The sequence below is a fragment of the Oncorhynchus keta genome, chromosome 23 (genome assembly GCF_023373465.1).
Source record: "Oncorhynchus keta strain PuntledgeMale-10-30-2019 chromosome 23, Oket_V2, whole genome shotgun sequence".
In the NCBI taxonomy this organism is placed as follows: Eukaryota; Metazoa; Chordata; class Actinopteri; order Salmoniformes; family Salmonidae; genus Oncorhynchus; species Oncorhynchus keta.
Genome location: NC_068443.1, coordinates 44280800 through 44304529, shown reverse-complemented (window position 1 = coordinate 44304529; position 23730 = coordinate 44280800). Strand labels below are relative to the sequence as shown.

General features: G+C 42.4%; 2 protein-coding genes across 6 annotated transcripts in view; one reads left to right on the top strand and one right to left on the bottom strand.

Moving 5' to 3' along the window:
• The window catches only part of phb2a (prohibitin 2a), a 158108-nt gene that overhangs the window by 54823 nt on the left and 79555 nt on the right, over nucleotides 1-23730 (top strand). The gene's annotated exons all lie outside the window — the stretch shown is intronic.
• pex5lb (peroxisomal biogenesis factor 5-like b) overlaps nucleotides 1-23730 on the bottom strand; it is a 272913-nt gene that overhangs the window by 247916 nt on the left and 1267 nt on the right. The gene's annotated exons all lie outside the window — the stretch shown is intronic.

The window sequence follows — 23730 nt, the reverse complement described above, 5'->3', positions numbered from 1 at the left end:
TCTTGTATAATGAAAAGTGCTTAACAAATGTAATACATTGTTATTATAAAAGTCCGATGATGTGCCATAAATGTCTCATTTATGGGTTATGAATAACATTCGGCTCCAACGTCTACCCTGAAGTTACGGCACCAATTTATGTCTCTACCTAAGAACCATGTGCTGCGGTCTTTCAGACAACCATCTGCTTTTTCTCTCAAGTGAATTGACAGGATGCATGACGAAGACCAATATCCAGAGCTTTTAGGGTCCCTAGCCTGCTGATAAAGCATCCTCTGCTTTGATCATACTGAGCAAACAAAGTAGTTCTAATGTTGAACATTGAGTTCTCTCTCCGATTAAACCATTGTAGTGAGACACTTGAAACAGCCCTTTAGCAAAGCGGTGCCCTATGTCTGACCTTACCTGCACCTGGTAATGCATGTTTTTGTTATGTATTTTCTTCTATACGTCACACAATGTTTACGTTTCCACTACATCTCTCAAAAGCCATACAAGGCTTCGATTTTATTATTTGATGCTCTGTCGGAGAACAAAGACAAACACTTTGGAACTGGTCAACATAATAGATCTTACAAAGAGTTTATGTCTTACAATGCATTATAACCACACCAGAACGCATTACATCTGTCAGATTTAAGAGGTACGACCAAACATCCTCAGTTTCTGCAGCTTCCTCCTTCCACCTACTCCTAGGAACCCAATCACAGCCCTTGGTGTTGGGGTATTCTCTGTCCATTGAGCTAACACCTTTTGATACTCGCTGTACAAATGTTTCAGGACTCATGAGGATTACATGGGACTATACTCCTAATTTGAAGCAGTCAAAGGTCAACCTGATGCGAATCAGCATACTTACACATTCATAAAGTTTCTTTGAGTGTCCTTTACCTCACGCTAAGGTAAATCAAGTGACAGTTCAGGAGATTATGACCCAAAGTTTTAATGTGAATTCCCACTCACGCTGTCACTGTTAAGTTGTATAGTTAGAAAAACCCTTTTTATTCCAGTTCTAGAAATCAACTCACTATACTTGTTAACAGAAAAGGGCAGCTTGTATTGACAGAGTAATAAAGAGCTTTGGGGCTTATTTCACACCCTCTGAATCTTCTCGAAGAAAGTGAATGAGGTCTCTTTCAGAAGACTAAGAGGAATTACAATATAAGCATGCTCAGTGAAGAGCAAAGAAAATGGAATTGGAGTCACTGTCTTGAAACAGCTAACGGCTAAGGGAGAAAATTGCATGGACAATGCAAAATAAAAATACCCTCATACTGTAGAACTGTCTCCGTTTAGTACCATAAAAAAGGTGGAAATTAGGTTAAATGACTAATTGTAAGAACTAGGAATGCACGATATATCAGTAAGCATATCGGAATGGGACGATATTAGCTAAAAATGCCAACGTCGGCATTGGCCCGATGTCATGTTTGACGCCGATGAAGTAATGACTCCACAAGAAATACAGCGCTACACAGAACAAAAGCAGAAAAATACTAAGCACATCTTACAACTAAACAAATTCAAGTCGAGCAGTCATTTGAAAGAGTATGACATTTTCAGCGAGACAACTTAAAAGGCGAAATCCGTCAAGATAATGGCATTCATTGCCCTTGACAATCAACCGTTCCCTGTCGTGGATGATGTTGGCTTTCACCGATTGGTCGAGCACCGGTACACACTAGCAAGTGAGCTATTTTTCAGATGTTGCCCTACCGGAGTTACACAGTAATAGCATCACTGCTATTAGCTTAACGACTGACATTTGGACCAGCGATGTCAGCCCCGTGAGCATGTACAGTGGGTCGTGGAGGATTTCGTACTGAGGAAAGTCGTATTGCTCATGAATGTGCTGGTTGTCATACCACTGCTGCCATTTCAACATGTATGATGAAATCCTGGTTGAGACTGAACAGCCACGCTCAGCCACGCTCAAGGTACTAAATGATATCATAACCGCCATCGATAAAAGACAGTACTGTGCAGCAGTCTTCATCAACCTTGCCAAGGCTTTCGACTCTGTCAATCACCATATTCTTATCGGCAGACACAGTAGCCTCGGTTTTTCTGATGACTGCCTTGCCTGGTTCACCAACTACTTTGTAGACAGAGTTCAGTGTGTCAAATCGGAGGGCATGCTGTCCGACTCTTTTCTCTGTATATATCAATGATGATGCTCTTGCTGCGGGCGATTCCCTGATCCACCTCTACGCAGACGACACCATTCTGTATACTTCCGGCCAGTCCTTGGACACTGTGCTATCTAACCTCCAAACGAGCTTCAATGACATACAACACTCCTTCCGTGGCCTCCAACTGCTCTTAAACGCTAGTAAACCCAAATGCATGCTTTTCAACCGTTCGCTGCCTGCACCCGCACGCCTGACCAGCATCACCGCCCTGGATGGTTCCGACCTTGAATATGTGGACATCTATAAGTACCTAGGTGTCTGGCTAGACTGTAAACTCTCCTTCCAGACTCATATCAAACATCTCCAATCGAAAATCAAATCTAGAGTCGGCTTTCTATTCCGCAACAAAGCCTCCTTCACTCACGCCGCCAAACTTACCCTAGTAAAACTGACTATCCTACCGATTCTCGACTTTGGCGATGTCATCTACAAAATTGCTTCCAACACTCTACTCAGCAAACTGGATGCAGTTTATCACAGTGCCATCCGTTTTGTCACTAAAGCACCTTATACCACCCACCACTGCTACCTGTATGCTCTAGTCGGCTGGCCCTCGCTACATATTCGTCGCCAGACCCTCTGGCTCCAGGTCATCTACAAGTCCATGCTAGGTAAAGCTCCGCCTTATCTCAGTTCACTGGTCACGATGGCAACACCCATCCGTAGCACGCGCTCCAGCTGGTGTATCTCACTGATCATCCCTAAAGCCAACACCTCATTTGGCCGCCTTTCGTTCCAGTTCTCTGGTGCCTGTGACTGGAACGAATTGCAAAAATCATTGAAGTTGGAGACTTTTATCTCCCTCACCAACTTCAAACATCTGCTATCTGAGCAGCTAACCGATCACTGCAGCTGTACATAGACTATCGGTAAATAGCCCACCCATTATTACCTACCTCATCCCCATACTCTTTTTATTTATTTACTTTTCTGCTCTTTTGCACACCAATGTCTCTACGTGTACATGACCATCTGATCATTTATCACTCCAGTGTTAATCTGAAAAATTGTAATTATTCGCCTACCTCCTCATGCCTTTTGCACACAATGTATATAGACTCCCCTTTTTTTCTACTGTGTTATTGACTTGTTAATTGTTTACTCCATGTGTAACTCTGTGTTGTCTGTTCACACTGCTATGCTTTATCTTGGCCAGGTCGCAGTTGCAAATGAGAACTTGTTCTCAACTAGCCTACCTGGTTAAATAAAGGTGAAATAAAATTTACAAATACAACATTTCAGGTGAAGCTGGTTGAGAGAATCCCAAGAGTGTGCAAAGCTGTCATCAAGGCAAAGGGTGGCTACTTTGAAGAATCTAAAATATATTTTGATTTGTTTAACACATGTTTGGTTACTACATGATTCCATGTGTTATTTCATAGCTTTGATGTATTCACTATTATTCTACAATGTAGAAGAAGAAAAAAAAACATTGAAAGAGTTTCCAAACTTTTGACTGGTACTGTATATCAACTAAATATTAATACATTCACATCCAGGCTGAATGTAATCAATGACAGAATTATAGTTTTCTATCGCCATAATATGAGCACATTCATTCATACTTGTGACACATTGAAAAGAGTCTAATAAAGGCAAGCAATTGGTTAGACTAAGCCCCCCCAAGTCCATCATTTGGTTAGACTAAGCCCCCAAGTCCATCATTTGGTTAGACTAAGCCCCCCCAAGTCCATCATTTGGTTAGACTAAGCCCCCCCAAGTCCATCATTTGGTTAGACTAAGCCCCCCCAAGTCCATCATTTGGTTAGACTAAGCCCCCAAGTCCATCATTTGGTTAGACTAAGCCCCCAAGTCCATAATTTGGTTAGACTAAGCCCCCCCAAGTCCATAATTTGGTTAGACTAAGCCCCCCCAAGTCCATCATTTGGTTAGACTAAGCCCCCAAGTCCATCATTTGGTTAGACTAAGCCCCCCCAAGTCCATCATTTGGTTAGACTAAGCCCCCCAAGTCCATAATTTGGTTAGACTAAGCCCCCCCAAGTCCATAATTTGGTTAGACTAAGCCCCCAAGTCCATAATTTGGTTAGACTAAGCCCCCCAAGTCCATAATTTGGTTAGACTAAGCCCCCCAAGTCCATAATTTGGTTAGACTAAGCCCCCCAAGTCCATAATTTGGTTAGACTAAGCCCCCCCAAGTCCATAATTTGGTTAGACTAAGCCCCCCCAAGTCCATCATTTGGTTAGACTAAGCCCCCCCAAGTCCATCATTTGGTTAGACTAAGCCCCCCAAGTCCATAATATGGTTAGACTAAGCCCCCAAGTCCATAATTTACCATATTCCACACAGCACAGTCCTACACGGACAGGTTTGGTTAGACTAAGCCCCCCCCAAAGTCCATAATTTGGTTAGACTAAGCCCCCCCCAAGTCCATAATTTGGTTAGACTAAGCCCCCCCAAGTCCATAATTTGGTTAGACTAAGCCCCCAAGTCCATAATTTGGTTAGACTAAGCCCCCAAGTCCATAATTTGGTTAGACTAAGCCCCCAAGTCCATAATTTGGTTAGACTAAGCCCCCAAGTCCATAATTTGGTTAGACTAAGCCCCCAAGTCCATCATTTGGTTAGACTAAGCCCCCCCAAGTCCATCATTTGGTTAGACTAAGCCCCCAAGTCCATCATTTGGTTAGACTAAGCCCCCCCCCAAGTCCATCATTTGGTTAGACTAAGCCCCCAAGTCCATCATTTGGTTAGACTAAGCCCCCAAGTCCATAATTTGGTTAGACTAAGCCCCCAAGTCCATAATTTGGTTAGACTAAGCCCCCCCAAGTCCATAATTTGGTTAGACTAAGCCCCCCCAAGTCCATAATTTGGTTAGACTAAGCCCCCCCAAGTCCATAATTTGGTTAGACTAAGCCCCCCCAAGTCCATCATTTGGTTAGACTAAGCCCCCAAGTCCATAATTTGGTTAGACTAAGCCCCCCCAAATCCATAATTTGGTTAGACTAAGCCCCCCCAAGTCCATAATTTGGTTAGACTAAGCCCCCAAGTCCATAATTTGGTTAGACTAAGCCCCCAAGTCCATAATTTGGTTAGACTAAGCCCCCAAGTCCATCATTTGGTTAGACTAAGCCCCCAAGTCCATAATTTGGTTAGACTAAGCCCCCAAGTCCATAATTTGGTTAGACTAAGCCCCCAAGTCCATCATTTGGTTAGACTAAGCCCCCCAAGTCCATAATATGGTTAGACTAAGCCCCCAAGTCCATAATTTTTACCATATTCCACACAGCACAGTCCTCACACGGACAGGTTTGGTTAGACTAACCCCGCCCCCCCAAGTCCATAATTTGGTTAGACTAAGCCCCCCAAGTCCATAATTTGGTTAGACTAAGCCCCCCCAAGTCCATAATTTGGTTAGACTAAGCCCCCAAGTCCATAATTTGGTTAGACTAAGCCCCCCAAGTCCATAATTTGGTTAGACTAAGCCCCCAAGTCCATAATTTGGTTAGACTAAGCCCCCAAGTCCATAATTTGGTTAGACTAAGCCCCCCAAGTCCATAATTTGGTTAGACTAAGCCCCCCCAAGTCCATAATTTGGTTAGACTAAGCCCCCCCAAGTCCATAATTTGGTTAGACTAAGCCCCCCCAAGTCCATAATTTGGTTAGACTAAGCCCCCCCAAGTCCATAATTTGGTTAGACTAAGCCCCCCCAAGTCCATAATTTGGTTAGACTAAGCCCCCAAGTCCATAATTTGGTTAGACTAAGCCCCCAAGTCCATAATTTGGTTAGACTAAGCCCCCCAAGTCCATAATTTGGTTAGACTAAGCCCCCCCAAGTCCATAATTTGGTTAGACTAAGCCCCCAAGTCCATAATTTGGTTAGACTAAGCCCCCAAGTCCATAATTTGGTTAGACTAAGCCCACAAGTCCATAATTTGGTTAGACTAAGCCCCCCCAAGTCCATAATTTGGTTAGACTAAGCCCCCAAGTCCATAATATGGTTAGACTAAGCCCCCCCAAGTCCATAATTTGGTTAGACTAAGCCCCCCCAAGTCCATAATATGGTTAGACTAAGCCCCCAAGTCCATAAATTTACCATATTCCACACAGCACAGTCCTACACGGACAGGCTTCTCCTAATACAGCCTCGAGAAAGCCATGTCAGCCTCAAGCCTTCTATTTATTGCATTCATTTCAGAACCAAGGTCAGATTTGCCCTGTACCTGTCACACTAGCTGCTCATTAAAATCCCCACCCATGCCAAAGAAATGTCGAAAGAAATATTCAACCCTGTCTGCAGAAGGTGGCTGGTCAGAGTCTTTTATGCATTTTTCTTCTCTCAAGTGAATTACATCCCACCACGTCATTTAAACGTGGAAATGTGGGTAATATCTGGTTGAGACGTTGATCAATGAGATTTCAACCTCTAAAAGGGCCAGACAGAAGTTTGTTGAATTCCCAATGCGTTATCACTATGCTTTCAACCATCTAAAAGCACAACCAAAAGCCAACGGAAAAACAACGTCTGATTTTTGCCTTAGTTGTCATCTAAATGTGTTATCACTGCACTTTCAACAAAGTTCAAATGGGAATAAATTGTCAGATATTTTGTATTTATACAATAACTTAATGTGTTATCACCATGCTTTATCTAATAGCACAACCAAATAACCTGGATTGCAGTTGAGATTCCATTAAATGTACATAGTGCAGGTGGTCAATGCCAGTTCATAGCACCCAGCCTCAGTCGGCAAGCAGTCAGCTCCCTCATTGCTACAAGCCCAGCTCTGCCCCTCTAGTTCTGCAGTCTCTGCCCCTAGCCAGTTCATAGCACCCAGCCGACACCCCGTCGCCTGTCCTAATGCCAGGCATCAAGTTCCCTAGTCAGCTTGTTTCTCAGTCCCCTGCCCTGTCAGGCCCTGGGTTTCCTTCCCTGCTAAGCCCTTGTAACAGTATACTTTTAAACCGTCCCCTCGCCCATACCCGGGCGCGAACACATCAACAACAGTCATCCACAAAGCATCATTGTTACCCATCGCTCCACAAGAGCCGCGGCCCTTGCAGAGCAAGGGGAACTAGTACTTCAAGGTCTCAGAGCAAGTGACGTAACCGATTGAAACGCTATTTAGCGCACACCGCTAACTAAGCTAGCCGTTTCACATCCGTTACACTCACCCCCCTTTTGACCTTCCTCCTTTTTCCGCAGCAACCAGTAATCCGGGTCAACAGCATCAATGTAACAGTATACTTTTAAACCGTCCCCTCGCCCATACCCGGGCGCGAGCCAGGGACCTTCTGCACACATCAACAACAGTCATCCACGAAGCATCGTTGTTACCCATCGCTCCACAAGAGCCGCGGCTCTTGCAGAGCAAGGGGAACTAGTACTTCAAGGTCTCAGAGCAAGTGACGTAACCGATTGAAACGCTATTTAGCACGCACCGCTAACTAAGCTAGCCGTTTCACATCCGTTACACCCTCAACCCCCTGAGTTGGGGGACCCACCGTTTCCTGGCCGGGGGGCCCTGCTGTCACCAGATCTGGGGGGGGGGGGCACCCACCTTCTGCACTGGACGACCCCCGACCCTCACACCTGGGAGACCACCTGACTGACTCTGGGGCCCAGCCTGCTCCTGCCTCCAGATCTCTCATAGGCCTCCCTGCTCCACCATGGGAGCCATTGCCTTCCTCTGCCACATTACGTAAGCCATCTCCTTCAGCTTTGGCCAGCCTCCGGCATCTTAATCAGTGCCCACAGATGTGCCCCAGCAGTCTTGCACCAGCTGAGTTACAGGATCCTCCGCCACCCGTGGCATTCCATGGGGCGGCCCAGGACTAACTCCACATCTCTGTGCACCTCCCTCATGGGGTCAGTCCCTAAGCTCCTTGCGTGCGTTGGAGCCGGCACCCTCCTGGCCCCCATGGTTTTCTAGAGCAGTGTTTCCCAACTCCAGTCCTTGAGCACCCCCAATATCACACATTTTTGTTTTAACTCACCTGATTCAACTCAATGAGTGCATGATGATTAGTTGACAAGTTGATTCAGGTGTGCTTGTCCGGGGCTACAAATGTGTACTGTTGGGAATATTCAAGCCGTTGGGAAACCCTGCTCTAGAGTGACACTGGCTAACAGCTGCACCTCTAGTTCAGCCAAACATAAATAAGGACTCCATCTTATCCGGTCCCTTTGCTGCTCTGCCCTGTGCATCCAACTACAACAGTTCACAACAAGTAAGATTCCTATTCTTTCCGAGTGTGTCTGTTGTGACGACCCTCCCACTCTGTCTGCCGTATTCTCTCTTTGTTCTTGTTTCCTTATTAGGATGCTGGTGGGCGGAGTTGGTGGGAGGGTCGTCAGTTACATGGGAAACACCTGGGGCCAGGTGTCTCCCAGGATAAATAGACCTCTTCCACATTCATGGAGGAGACTCTCTCCATGCAGACACCTTTATAGATTTTGTTGTGTATCTTGGTGGCCTTTTGTTTGTTTGCTTTGGCACCTTTCAACACCCTGCATTATCACATTCATGCATGCAAAACACTCACTTATACTACTGATTACACACACACCATTGTATATTATACTTAGTTACTGTATTTAATAAATATATATTTTGTTACTCCTCATCTCCACGTCGTCTCCCTTTTGTTACGGGCTTTGAGCCGGTTCGTGACAAGTGGGGGCTCGTCCGTACCAGCCAACTGTGTGTGCCTAATGTGTGGTGGTGAAAAAGGAAAAAAAAACAATAAAACCGCTGAATCATCTGCCTTGTTCTTACCAGACATCCTGTTGAGGGCCAGAACCAAAGTTAATCAGCTCAAGTGTACTAGTGGGTGAGGGCATACCAGCCAACTGTTCTTCCCACACATTTCCCATTAGTCTATCGTCGGCTAATCTGAGGCTCAGCAACTGACTCCAATCCATCCACAAGTCTACAGTTGCGACACAACTTTTCCTTTAGACAGAACCCCTCTGGCTCCCCATCACTCCTCTTTCACTCACTATGTCCATTTCTCTATCATACAAGTGATGTATGATTCTGTAATAACACAATTTGATTAAGTACACTTGTTCAATATAACTTAATAAATCCGTCATAAATATCTCACCCCTTCGTATCAATTGAGGACTTCAAACTGTTGTGCCTTTGCATTTGCATAAATGTACAGTTTACTCCAGTTTCTTAACATGTACTGGAAACACTGGCAATTGATGTGCTTAATTCCCAACGAGAAAAGCAAACATTTAAAATGGTGTGATCTTTCCGAGGCCATAGTGTCATTAGTGGGACTTAGCACTTAAGCCAGAGCTTGACTACGTTCATCTTCCATTAGGATGGTTAGTGTGCACAGAAGCTTCCGTTGCTCCAAAACCACCACGTGACCTTCAGTTTGATAAAAGACGGCATTCAGTTTTCCATGACCATAAATGACATAAATGACTACTCAAAAACGGAGATTGTTTAACATGTTAATTCTATATAATTATATTACTTTCACTTCAAGCACTGCCCAGAATACAAGCAACCTTATATACCACTGCTCAAAAAAATAAAGGGAGTTAGTCACATGTCTGTGGAACTTGTTCAATTTATGTCTCAGTTGTTGAATCTTATGTTCACACAAGTTTGCTGAAAATAAACGCAGTTGACAGTGAGAGAACATTTCTTTTTTTTTGCTTATATATACTGCTCAAAAAAATAAAAGGGAACACTAAAATAACACATCCTAGATCTAAATGAATTAAATAATCTTATTAAATACATTTTCTTTAAATAGTTGAATGTGCTGACAAAATCACACAAAAATTATCAATGGAAATCAAATTTATCAACCCATGGAAGTCTGGATTTGGATTTGAAATTAAAGTGGAAAACCACACTACAGGCTGATCCAACTTTGATGTAATGTCCTTAATTAAAGTCAAAATGAGGCTCAGTAGTGTGTGTGGCCTCCTCGTGCCTGTATGACCTCCCTACAACGCTTGGGCATGCTCCTGATGAGGTGGCGGATGGTCTCCTGAGGGATCTCCTCCCAGACCTGGACTAAAGCATCCGCCAACTCCTGGACAGTCTGTGGTGCAACGTGGCGTTGGTGGATGGAGCGAGACATGATGTCCCAGATGTGCTCAATTGGATTCAGGTCTGCGGACCAGTCCATAGCATCAATGCCTTCCTCTTGCAAGAACTGCTGACACACTCCAGCCACATGAGGTCTAGCATTGTCTTGCATTAGGAGGAACCCAGGGCCAACCGCACCAGCATATGGTCTCAAGGGGTCTGAGAATCTCATCTTGGCACCGAATGGCAGTCAGGCTACATCTGGCGAGCACATGGAGGGCTGTATGGCCCCCCAAAGAAATGCCACCCCACAGCATGACTGACCCACCACCAAACCGGTCATGCTGGAGGATGTTGCAGGCAGCAGAACGTTCTCCACGGCTTCTCCAGACTCTGTCACATGTGCTCAGTGTGAACCTGCTTTCATCTGTGAAGAGCACAGGACGCCAGTGGCGAATTTGCCAATCTTGGTGTTCTCTTGCAAATGCCAAACGTCCTGCACGGTGTTGGGCTGTAAGCACAGCCCCCACCTGTGGACGTCGGGCCCTCATACCACCCTCATGGAGTCTGTTTCTGACCATTTTAGCAGACACATGCACATTTGTGGCCTGCTGGAGGTCAGTTTGCAGGGCTCTGGCAGTGCTCCTCCTGCTCCTCCTTGCACAAAGGTGGAGGTAGCAGTCTTGCTGCTGGGTTGTTGCCCTCCTACGGCCTCCTCCACGTCTCCTGATATACTGGCCTGTCTCCTGGTAACGCCTCCATGCTCTGGACACTACGCTGACAGACACAGCAAACCTTGCCACAGCTCGCATTGATGTTCCATCCTGGATGAGCTGTACTACCTGAGCCACTTGTGTGGGTTGTGGACTCCGTCTCATGCTACCACTAGAGTGAAAGCACCGCCAGCATTCAAGTGACCAAAACATCAGCCAGGAAGCATAGGAAATGAAAAAGTGGTCTGTGGTCACCCCCTGCAGAACCACTCATTTATTGGGGGTGTCTTGCTAATTGCCTATAATTTCCACCTGTTGTCTATTCCATTTGCACAACAGCATGTGAAATTTATTGTCAATCAGTGTTGCTTCCTAACTGGACAGTTTGATGTCACAGAAGTGTGATTGACTTGGAGTTACATTGTGTTGTTTAAATGTTCCCTTTATTTTTTTGAGCAGTGTATATTGTCCTGCTAATAACATATTTTTGGAGAATAGCCAACGGCTTTTATATAATTCAATAATAATAATAATAATAATAATATAATGTATTAACAGCTCAACAGCTTTGAAAAACAGCCAACCAATAACATCAAACCTCTGAACATTTCCTTTAAGTGTTACGTTTTACTGGTTTGAAATCAGAGATTGGTAAAAGTGATTTTTCCTCAGCGCAGGTGTGAAAAGTGTGAACTTAGCATTGGCTGAACAGTCAAGTGGAACCACATTGTATTGTCACACAGTTTTAAAATACAGACCTCTGCAAACAAATTACAGAATCCCAACGCACTTAAGAGCATGGAATTGTGGCTAGAGCATTTTCGCTGTCCATTATCTTATTTGAACATTTATAGACAGCAAATCATAGGGTGTTCTGGTCATACAGGTTGTTTTACTTGGAAGCTGTGTTTGTGTTCTACAAAATGGACAGAGACATTTAAAAAAAGGGTAGGTTCACTTTTTAAACAGTTAGGATAGAGGCCGTATGGTTTGCATGTCCCAAATTTTTGGCCTAATCAGATCTTAGTAACTTCCAATCACGGTTTTGTCTATGCAATTTTAAGATTGCGAACCATGCTTCTATCACTCCTATTGCTGTTTGGTTAGGTGGTGACTAACTTTGTTTGTCAGAAAGGATCTTGTTCAAAGCCCTTTTTTTTTTTAAATCAGTGCTGGATTATAGTGATATTGTCTATATGCCTCAGCAAGTACCTTAAACTCTGGACACAGTGTATCATGGTGCTTCAAGATGTATTACCAACGCTAGATCATTCACTCATCACTTATCTGTATGCTATGGTGCAATGGCCCTCTCTCTCCACCAGGAGGCTAAAGCACTGGGGCATTTCTGTGTACAAAGCATTGATGGGGCAAGTCCCTTTGTATCTCTGTTCCCTACTGACCAGATCAGTCACTAAATGCAGTCTTCGTTCACAGTCGCTGCTGTCCTTGTCTGTTCCTAAGTTTAGAACCGAGATGGGTATTTTATGTATTATATTTCCCCGTTTAGCCTTCTTGCCAGGTCACCCTCGCAAAAGAGGGTTTTTAAACCTCAATGGATCTTACCTTGTTGAATAAAAATGTAAAATAAACATTAGCTATGGCTATTTAAACAAATCTGAATCCAGGACTTAAAACACTGTCTGAAAAACCATGATAATGTCTAAAAGGTCAACCTACCCTTTAAAAAGCACATGCAAGACCAAGCCAGGAACAAGGACTGGACCTCAGACTCATTGAGTCACCAATACAGCCATTTAGCCGAAAAATCCGTAATTGTTTAGCCCAAATTAAACATTTAGCACTTTGTGCCGCTCACACCTTCTCATTTTCACAATTGTTTTCTCTTCAGAGGCATCACCTTGACATGGCCATTAAATTCCTATCAAAGAGCAGGGACAAATCAACCTCGAGCCATAAACCGCAGGACGGACGACATGTATGAGTTAAGATGGGTCTCACCATCTTTTCTCCCCCTAAAGCTCATTCTTCAGCCCACAAAACAGGCATCTTCAGCTGCTGTGTCGTGCTCTCCCTTTGCCTCTTCGGCCACCCTCTGTAAAAATGTTAAGTCTCAAAACACCATGATTGTGTAATGAAACCATGAAAGGTAGTGCACCTAAGCTGAGATCTGGTGTTTGGAGGGTGTTTGAATGTAAACCCAATGTAGTGCTTTAATTAATACACGGAATGTGTTTTAAAACAGAAATGAAGTATACTAAAACACGCAAAGTGGTTATTCAACCTGAATATTGGCGTTTTTAAGAGAGCATTGTGAAAACATTTTCAGGGGATTCAAAACACAGAAGCAAAATACAAAAACAATGTTTCTCATACAATCAACAGTTCAGAAATGCAGATGGTATATAGCCTAAATATTGACTGATAAGGGCCTATGGAGAATATTTTTGTGGATTTCCACCTTTATTTTTTCCTCCTGCTTTATTTAGACAGATTGGAAACAGGAGGGGTAATAAGATAGTACATTTCTTTGGAATGTTACCCACTCAACCGCACTAAGAAATTATTCTGGGGTGAATTGAAATTGACAAAGAAAACAAAATAAACCTATTTAATGAAAATGAACGCACGTCGTGCAGAGCCCGTGGTCCCAGCAGTAACGCACCCGGCTTAAGACACTTGATCCCTCCCTTCTGAAGACCGGGATTAAATTCCCTTCAAATCGTTTCCCCCACCAATCTGTACCCCCTGTCATTTCATAACTGTCTCAAAGTGTAAAAAAAAAATAACCCCAAAAATCTCTTTTTTAAAATGTGTGCAAGTTATTTCAATTTGTTCATTTAATTTTACCAAAAATAAAATGCATGAAAAAAAATCCAACTTAATATATTGCTCAAAATGTAAGTATCTTCATGAGAATAACCAAAGAGAGAGAAAACAGTGATTGATCTAATCACCTTGCATGTCCTATCTTGCCAGGAACTCTGTTTTTAAAGGATTATGGGTAATTCAACATTTTGTAGACTTCGTGATTCTTTCACACAATGTTGTATGCATACGTTTGAAGAAAGAGTACATTTATATATTAGTATTAAGCTCGTTGTGCGATGAGGTGTAATGGATCATGATGAATGGATACCAAAACAGTCAGGCAAATTGCAGTTAAATGAGGACAGCACCCATTCAGGATTGTCAACGGAAGAGGCATCAAATCTTGAAGTTCAACCTCCAGTTACTGCCGGTGGTTTGAACACTGTGCTTGACAATACCAGCTAAAAATGACAAATGATCAAATACATAAAACATCAATCATGAAGACACTTCAGAAAAAGGGATCTAATTCTGTACTAAAATGGAACTCGAAAACACAAAAAGGGCATTTAAAATTGTTTCTGTTATTGCCCCCAGTCCCTGGCAAGGTGTTGCACAAAACTTGATTTCGTAGTGTTACAAGAAACCATTTAATGTTTCAAAACATCTCAGGATGATGAGTTTCAAAACTCCAGCATAGTTAAGGTTTCGTCTCCTTCAAGTTGTTTCTCTTACAAAGCACTTAATTTTAACAGCGCACTCTATACATCACCAACCCTCGAAGGCCCGAATTTGACATTGACGGAAATGGACAAGTACGCAGCCAATGCTTCTTCCATTAGAGATGACAGAGAGACAGACTTCTATGTGTATATAATAGCGATCGGTCAGACCTACATGACATATAGCCATGCGTGTAGGGTTGCAAAGGGTCGGAAACTTTCCGGAAAAGTTTCCATGGGAAGTTAAGCCCTGGGATTTTGCTTAAATTCATCAAAAAAAAAAAGTTAGCTTATAACAGTGAACCTTTTTTTCTGTGATTCACATAAGGCAATTCTAGGTCTTGTTGTCACGCCTTGGTCATTGTATTTTGTGTTTTCGTTATATATTTGTTCAGGCCAGGGTGTGACATGGGTTTATTGTGTTGTCGTATTGGGGTTTTTGTAGGCATTGGGATTGTGGTTGATTAGGGGTGTGTCTAGTTTAGGCTTGGCTGCCTGAGGCGGTTCTCAATCAGAGTCAGGTGATTCTTGTTGTCTCTGATAGGGAACAGTATTTAGGTAGCCTGGGTTTCACTGTGTATTTCGAGGGTGATTGTTCCCGTCTCTTTGTAGTGTTCACCAGATAGGCTGTAATAGGTTTTCACGGTCTGTTTGTTGTTTTTGTATTTATTTAGTTATTTCATGTATCGTCATTTGTTTCATTAAAGACATGAGTAACCAGTAAACAGTCATTTCATTCTCAACCAGGATTTCATCATACAAGTCAGGCAGTGAAGTTTCAGCTCCCTCTGTCCGTGGCCTGTCTTCCTCGGTGCACACGGCCACTGTGTCTGTTTCCATATTGTCCAGCTGTGTATGTAACATTTCCGTAAACCCTGTTTGTCTGCATCGAAGTAGCAGTCCATGTACCTAGCATCGAGCATGGTGGCGACACAGTAAAGACAGAATGCCACCGAATCGCTTTGTTGAGCAGGCATTTCAATTAGAGGTCGGACAGACTTATGATTTTTCAACGCCGATATCGATAATTGGAGGACAAAAAAAAGCAGATACCGATTAATCGGGCGATTTTAAAATTATATATACACACACACACACACACACACACACACACACACACACACACACACACACACACAGTGGGGAGAACAAGTATTTGATGACCTGCAAAAATCGGCAGTGTTTCCTACTTACAAAGCATGTAGAGGTCTGTAATTTTTATCATAGGTACACTTCAACTGTGAGAGACGGAATAAAAAAAACAAAAATCCAGAAAATCACATTGTATGATTTTTAAGTAATTAATTTGCATTTTATTGCATGACATAAGTATTTGATACATCAGAAAAGCAGAACTTAATATTTGGTACAGAAACCTTTGTAACTACAGATCATAAATTTCCTGGAGTTCTTGACCAGGTTTGCACACACTGCAGCAGGGATTTTGGCCCACTCCTCCATACAGACCTTCTCCAGCTCCTGCAAGTTTTGGGGCTGTCGCTGGGCAATACAGACTTTCAGCTTCCTTCAAAGATTTTCTATTGGGTTCAGGTCTGGAGACTGGCTAGGCCTCTCCAGGACCTTGAGATGCTTCTTACGGAGCCACTCCTTAGTTGCCCTGGCTGTGTGTTTCGGGTCGTTGTCATGCTGGAAGACCCAGCCACAACCCATCTTCAATGCTCTTACTGAGGGAAGGTTGTTGGCCAAGATCTCGCGATACATGGCCCCATCCTTCCTCCCCTCAATACGGTGCAGTCGTCCTGTCCCCTTTGCAGAAAAGCATCCCCAAAGAATGATGTTTCCACCTCCATGCTTCACGGTTGGGATGGTGTTCTTGGGGTTGTACTCATCCTTCTTCCTCCAAACACAGCCAATGGAGTTTAGACCAAAAAGCTCTATTTTTGTCTCATCAGACCACATGACCTTCTCCCATTCCTCCTCTGGATCATCCAGATGGTCATTGGCAAACTTCAGACGGGCCTGGACATGCGCTGGCTTGAGCAGGGGGACCTTGCGTGCGCTGCAGGATTTTAATCCATGACGGCGTAGTGTGTTGCTAATAGTTCTCTTTGAGACTGTGGTCCCAGCTCTCTTCAGGTCATTGACCAGGTTCTGCCGTGTCGTTCTGGGCTGATCCCTCACCTACCTCATGATCATAGATGCCCCACGAGGTGAGATCTTGCATGGAGCCCCAGACCGAGGGTGATTGACTGTCATCTTGAACTTCTTCCATTTTCTAATAATTGTGCCAACAGTTGTTGTCTTCTCACAAAGCTGCTTTTTTTTACCTTTATTTTACTAGGCAAGTCGGTTAAGAACAAATTCTTATTTTCAATGACAGCCTAGGAACAGTGGGTTAACTGCCTGTTCAGGGGCAGAACGACAGATTTTGTGCCTTGTCAGCTCGGGGATTTGAACTTGCAACCTTTCGGTTACTAGTCCAATGCTCTAACCACTAGGCTACCCTGCTTGCCTATTGTCCTGTAGCCCATCCCAGCCTTGTGCAGGTCTACAGTTTTATCCCCGAGGTCCTTACACAGCTCTCTGGTCTTGGCCATTGTGGAGAGGTTGGAGTCTGTTTGATTGAGTGTGTGTACACATGTCTTTTTTACAGGTAACGAGTTCAAACAGGTGCAGTTAATACAGCTATTGAGTGGAGAACAGGAGGGCTTCTTAAAGAAAAACTAACAGGTCTGTGAGAGCCGGAATTCTTACTGGTTGGTAGGTGATCAAATACTTATGTCATGCAATAAAATGCAAATGAATTACTTAAAAATCATACAATGTGATTTTCTGGATTTTTGTTTTAGATTCCATCTCTCACAGTTGAAGTGTACCTATGATAGAAATTACAGACCTCTACATGCTTTGTAATTAGGAAAACCTGCAAAATCGGCAGTGTATCAAATACTTGTTCTTCCCACTGTATATACATTTTTATAATAATGACAATTGCAACAATACTGAATGAGCAATGAACACTTATTTTAACTTAATATAATACATATGGGCTTTTGGATGGGTGTTCTTAAGGTGATTCCACAGGTTGGTGGTATTTTTTTATTTAAAAGTTACCCCATGCTTACATCTTTATCACAAATAAGACGCCTTGCTTTCCCTGGTGCCAATTCTATGTAATAGTCCCACACTGGTGCTCTGCTTTTCTCTGCAATCAGCAAACTAATTTCTATATGCAGGAAATCCTATTTTAATAATGGATATGGTAAGAGTTGACTACCAAAGTGCGAGTCATAATGCCCATGACACCTTCTAGCAAAATCTGAAATGCGGTTCTTTCATTCATTTATTCCATAGGATATTTTTAGATTCACTTAAAATAAGGTCTGTTTCGTGTAGGCCTACACCACCTTGCCAATTGTATAACTGTGTAGATATCCATAGGACAAGGTAACTCTGATCAATATTGGCTAAATATAAGCGAAGATAAAAAAAAATTGTGGTGGATTTATGAAAATAGTCAGTTGTTTTGAATGGAGCTAGCTAGTGTGTTCAGGTTTAAATGTTTCAAACATGTTCTCAAATGCCATTGAAATGGCAGCAGTGGTATGACAACCAGCACATTCATGAGCAATACGACTTTCCTCAGTACGAAATCCTCCACCACACACTGTGCTATCAGACTCCGCATGTTCATGGGGTTGATATCGCTGGTCCAAATGTCAGTCGTTTAAGCTAATAGCAGTGACGCTATTACTGTGTAAAGTCTACACCGCTCAAACTCAACTCTGGACCTCGGAGATACTGCATTTTTCCATTGTTCCCCGCTCTAATCAGGAACTGATTTAAACCAGGGACACCAGCTGTGTGCAATTAATTATCAGGTAGAATAGAAAACCAGCAAGCTCAGGACCTCGTGTGGTAAGATTTGAGTACTCCTGGTCTAGACGATCCTATCCACCAATCAGGTCTGTGTATGTAAATATTTACAGTTCCATCAATAAGCCCACACGATCAGACTGGGCATTTTAAAAATGGCAAAAGGACGCTCAGGGATATAAATAATAAAAAATATATTTGGAGTTATTTTCATGAACAGTGACGATTTAAAAAATGAAATGTAAAAAAAAAAAGACTGCATGGGGGGGGGGTACTTTAAGTATTGTACAGATTGTCCACTTATCTGACATTAAGGTTCTCACTTAGTGTCTCTTCTCAGTATTCAGGTGTATTTGCCCCTCCACCCTGATTTGCATATACTGTGCATGGAGTACTCATGTTCGTGAGATAAAACTTGATGCCTGCCAAATAGTGTCCCGTCATCTTTTTTTGCATCAGCATGGTTTTAGGAGCATTGCGATATAGGAGGCTAGCATATGATGTATAGTGACAAAAACGCACTTCCTTGGAATCTTCCAACAGGCATGAATCAAATGCTGCAAACCTATCATATTTGCCAACCTTTTCATCATATTCAGGCAGGGATCGTTACTCAAGATAATTTCTAATCTAGTTTAAGTCTTTGCCTTGGCAAAAATGCTTTTAAAAGATTAGAGCGCATAGTGCACAAAAAGGGATCTAAAAGGCTTAAAGTGAAGTATCTGTAGCGCTAAATGTAGCGCTACACTTGCAACACAGCATTCTTAACCTAGCCCACAACGTCTGCTGTGTGGATCGAGCAGTCATTTGAAAGATTAAGAACATTTCAGCAAGACAACTTGAAGATGAAATTAGTATGTAGGGGTTGCTTAACTTTTTGCACAAAAACTTTTACAGCCTTATTCTAAATTGTTTTTATTTTTTATGTTTTAATCTATCTCCACATAATATCCCATCATGACACAGAAAACAGGTTTAGAATTGTTTACATATGTATTAAAAATAAAAAACAGAAATACCTTATTTACTTAAGTATTTGGACCTTTTGCTATGAGACTCAAAATTGAGCTCGGGTGCATCCTATTTCAATTGGCCATCCTTGAGATGTTTCTACAACTTGATTGGAGTCCACCTGTGATAAATTCAATTGATTGGACATGATTTGGAAAGACACACACCTGTCTTTATAAAGTCCCACAGTTGACAGTGCATGTCAGGGGAAAAACTAAGCCATGAGGTGGAAGGAATTGTCCGTAGAGCTCCGAGACAGGATTGTGTCCAGGCACAGCAGCACTGAAGGTCCCCAGAACACAGTGGCCTCCGTTCTTCAATGGAAGAAAACTGGAACCACCAAGACTTCCTAGAGCTGAGCAATCAGGGGAGAAGGGAGGTGACCAAGAACACAATGGTCACTGGCACCGCTTCAAAGTTCCTCTGTGGAGAGGGGAGAACCTTCCAGAAGAACAACCATCTCTGCAGCACACCACCAATCAGGTATTTATGGTAGAGTGGCCAGATGGAAGCCACCCCTCAGTAAAAGGCACGACAGCCCACTTGGAGTGTGCCAACAGGCACCTAAAGACTCAGACCATGAGGAAAAATGTTCTTTGGTCTGATGAAACCAAGATTGAACTCTTTGGCCTGAATGCAAAGTGACACGTCTGGAGGAAGCATGGTGGTGGCTGCACGATGCTGTGGGGATGTTTTTCAGAGGGAGAGACTGGGAGACTAGTCAGGCTCGAGGGAAAGATGAACGGAGAGATCCTTGATGAAAACCTGCTCCAGAGGAGCTCAGGACCTCAGACTAGGGTGACGGTTCACCTTCCAACAGGACAACGACCCTCAGCACACAGCCACGACAATGCAGGAGTATTTGTACTTATTATGGATCCCCATTAGCTACTGCTTTAGCTGCTCTTCCTGGGGTCCAGCAAAATTTAAGGCAGTTTATAAATTTTAAAACATTACAATACATTCAGAATTCAGAACACACTGTGTGCCCTCAAGCCCCTACCACATATCTACAGTACTAAATCCATGTGTGTGTAAAGTGTGTATGTTATCATGTTAACATTTGTCTGTGCCAATGTCTGTGTTACTTCACAGTCCCCGCTGTTCCATAAGGTGTTTTTTAATCTGTTTTTTTAATCTAATTTTACTGCTTGCATCAGTTACTTGATGTGGAATAGATTTCCATGTAGTCATTGCTCTATGTAGTACTGCACGCCTCGGTCTGTTCTAGAGGTTGACCGATTAAATCGGAATGTCCAACAAATTAGAGCCGATTTTCATAATCTGCATTTTTGGACACCGATTGTGGACGATTTAATTTTTACCTTTATTTAACTAGGCAAGTCAGTTAAGAACACATTCTTATTTTCAATGACAACCCACCATTCGTAGGCTAACTGCCTTGTTCAGGGGCAGAACGACAGATTTTTACCTCGTCAGGTCGGGGATTCGATCTTGCAACCTTCTGGTTACTAGTCCAACGCTCTAACCGCTAGGCTACCTGCCACTTCTCTGGAGTGATGAATCACGCTTTACTAGTCCAACACTCTAACCACCTGCCTTACATTGCACTCCACGAGGAGCCTGTGTGGCAGGCTGACTACCTGTTACGCGAGTGCAGCAAGAAGCCAAGGTAAGTTGCTAGCTAGCATTAAACTTATCTTATAAAAAAAACGATCAACCTTAACATAATCACTAGTTAAACTAGTAAATATCATCATCAGTAAATATGAGTTGCATATAATACTTCGCCAAACGGGTGATGATTTAACAAGTGCATTCGTGAAAAAAAGCACTGTCGTTGCACCAATAAACATAAACATCAATGCCTTTCTTTAAAATCAATACACAAGTATATATATATTTAAACCTGCATATTTAGTTAATATTGCCTGCTAACATGACTTTTAACTAGAGAAATTGTGTCACCTCTCTTGTGTTCCGTGCAAGCAGAGTCAAGGGTACATGCAGCAGTTTGGGCCTCCTGGCTCGTTGCGAACTGTGTGAAGGCCATTTATTCCTAACAAAGACCGTAATTAATTTGCCAGAATTGTACATAATTATAACATAACATTGAAAGGTTGTACAATGTAACAGCAATATTTAGATTTAGGGATGCCACCCGTTAGATAAAATACGGAACGGTTCCGTATTTAACTGAAAGAATAAAACATTTTATCTAAATGATCATTTCCGGATTCGACCATATTAATGACCTAGGGCTCATATTTCTGTGTGTTATTATGTTCAAATTAAATCTATGATTTGATAGAGCAGTCTGACTGAGCGGTGGTAGGCAGCAGCAGGCTTCATTCAGTAGGCATTCATTCAAACAGCACTTTCATGTGTTTGATAGCAGGCCTTCGTTGTGCTTCAAGCATTGAAGTATTTATGACTATCAACTCTTGAGATGAGGCTGGTGTAACCGGTGTGAATTGGCTAGCTAGTTAGCGGGGTGCACACTAATAGCATTTCAATTGGTAACGTCACTCGCTCTGAGACCTTGAATTAGTTGTTCCCCTTGCTCTGCAAGGGCCGCGGCATTTGTGGAGCAAAGGATAACATTTACATTTAAGTCATTTAGCAGACGCTCTTATCCAGAGCGATGATGCTTCGAGGCTGGCTGTTTTAGATGTGTTCCTGGTTCGAGACCAGGTAGGGGCTAGGAGAGGGACGGAAGCTATACTGTTACACTGGCAATACTAAAGTGCCTATAAAAACATCCAATAGTCAAAGGTATATGAAATACAAATGGTATAGAGAGAAATAGTCCTATAATAACTACAGCCTAAACTTCTTACCTGGGAATATTGAAGACTCATGTTAAAAGGAACCACCAGCTTTCATATGTTCTCATGTTCTGAGCAAGGAACTTAAACGTCAGCTTTCTAACATGGCACATATTGCACTTTTACTTTCTTCTCCAACACTTTGTTTTTGCATTATTTAAACCAAATTGAACATGTTTCATTATTTATTTAAGGGTAAATTGATTTTATCAAATCAAAGACAATTATAATAACAGACAGAAATACGAACCTTAGGTTATTAATATGGTCAAATCCGGAAACGATAATTTCGAAAACAAAACGTTTATTCTTTCAGTGAAATACAGAACCGTTCCCCATTTTATCTAACGGGTGGCATCCATAAGTCTAAATAGTGCTGTTGCATTGCACAACATTCAAAGTCATGTCATAATTGCGTAGAATTCCAGCAAATTAGTTTGCAACGAGCCAGGCGACCCAAACTGCTGCATATACCCTGACTCTGCGTGCAATGAAAGCAAGAGAAGTGCCCCAATTTTCCTAGTTTAATATTGCCTGCTAACCTAAATTTCTTTTAACTAAATATGCAGGTTTAAAAATTTACACTTGGGTATTGATTTTAATTAAGGCGTTGATGTTCATGGTTAAGTACACATTGGTGCAACAATAGTGCTTTTTTCGCGAATGTGCTTTTTAAATCACCCGTTTGGCGAAGTAGGCTGTGATTCAATGATAAATTAACAGGCACCGCATCGATTATATGCAACGCAGGACAAGATAGATAAACTAGTAATATCAAACCATGTGTAGTTAACTGGTGATTATGTTAATATTGTTTTTTTATAAGATACGTTTAATGCTAGCTAGCACCTTACCGTGGCTCCTTGCTGCACTCGTGTAACAGTCAGCCTGCCACGCAGTCTCCTTGTGGAGTGCAATGTAATCGGCCATGATCGGTGTCCAAAAATTCTGATTACCGATTGTTTTGAAAACTTGAAAATTGACCCTAATTAATCGGCCATTTCGATTAATCAGTCGACCTCCAACCTGACAGCACTTGAGAGGATCTGCAGAAAATAATGGTAGAAACTCCCCAAATACAGGTGTACCAAGCTTGTAGCATCATAACCAAGAAAACTCAATGCTGTAATCACTGCCAAAGGTGCTTCAACAAAGTACTGAGTAAAGGATCTGAATACTTATGTAAATGTGATATTTCAGCTTTGTATTTTTATAAATTAGTAAACATTTCTAAAAACCAGTTTTTGCTTTGCTTTGTTGTTATTGGGTAGTGTGTAGATTGAGGGGGGATTTTTTTTTTAATCCATTTTAGAATAAGGCTGTAACATAACAAAATGTGGAAAAAGTCAAGGGGTCTGAATACTTCACGAATGCACTGTAAGGGGGAGTCCTAAAATGTGCTTTCAGCAGGCACAGTCATGATAGCTTAGATGTCGATAAGTGGTCCACTAATAGAAACCAAAGAACGACTCACTCTCAATAAAGAAAACGGCAAGATAAACTGAAGTTTAAAATCATTAAAATATAAATTGGTCTCACTCATTGAAGTAATGGTTGTAGGCATTCCCTGGCTGGTTCGTATAGACGGTGTACAAAACATTAACACCTTCCTAATAATTGAGTTTGCAGCCCCCTTTGCCCTCAGAACAGCCTAAATTGGTCGGGCATGGACTCTA